At 58.8% G+C, this 784-nt stretch overlaps 1 protein-coding gene across 1 annotated transcript in view; it reads left to right on the top strand.

Moving 5' to 3' along the window:
* The window catches only part of LOC104501953 (casein kinase I), a gene marked incomplete at its 3' end in the record, with an annotated part of 9,192 nt that overhangs the window by 1,233 nt on the left and 7,175 nt on the right, over positions 1-784 (top strand). The window lies entirely within an intron of this gene.

Raw genomic sequence — 784 nt, 5'->3', positions numbered from 1 at the left:
CGTGCCCTTGGTGGAGGGAAGAGAGCCAGTCCCTGGAGCAGGCTGGAGCCTCTCACAGCCCTTGCTGCTCCATGATATTTTAAGCGGCGCCTTTTCAAACCAAGCTCTGAGCTCAACCTGCAGTGAACGTGGTCACGCTGATGGGCTGTTTGCGTGCGAGAGGAGCAGGAGGTGGGAGGCTGTTAACAGGGTGGGGTGAGCTCACCCACCTTGCTGTCTGTGGGGAGTTAATGGTAGCTCTTCCCAGCGTGACAGACTGGCTGGTGCCAGGCTGAACTGTGCTGAGCCTGAGCTCCCCTGTGGAATTGCCGCTTAATTGCAGAGCTCGGGAAAACGCTCTGTTGAAAATCCAGCCAAGCGGTTCCTGCATTTGGCAGCGGGGGGTCTGTCTCTCCCAGTGTCTGGAGGAGCTTTGGTCCTTCCTCCAGTCCCAGGTTTGGAGGAGGAAGAGCAATTTAAGGATTTTGCCACCCCAGCTGCTTCTTTCACTGCCTGGATGGATCTGGGACACCCCCAGGGATGATGCCCCTCCTGCAGCCAGTGCTTCCCTGCAGGGCGGGCTGGGAGGGGGTGGATGGGGGCTCTGAGCTGTACAGGGTCTACCCATGTCCTTCCACCTCCTTTTCCCCGCTCACCAGAGAGCATCCCACAGTGGGAATGTGTTTCTGGGTGGGTGATCTTCCATGATCCTGCTCTAGGCAGGAGTCTGGAACATGTGTGGCGTGCCCAGCGCTGCGGGTCGGATCTGCCTTGGCATCACCCTCGACTTTTGGGGACAGGACCA

Source organism: Buceros rhinoceros, unplaced genomic scaffold (assembly GCF_000710305.1).
Source record: "Buceros rhinoceros silvestris isolate BGI_N320 unplaced genomic scaffold, ASM71030v1 scaffold20841, whole genome shotgun sequence".
Taxonomy (NCBI): Eukaryota; Metazoa; Chordata; class Aves; order Bucerotiformes; family Bucerotidae; genus Buceros; species Buceros rhinoceros.
This window is presented reverse-complemented; position numbering and strand designations above follow the sequence as displayed.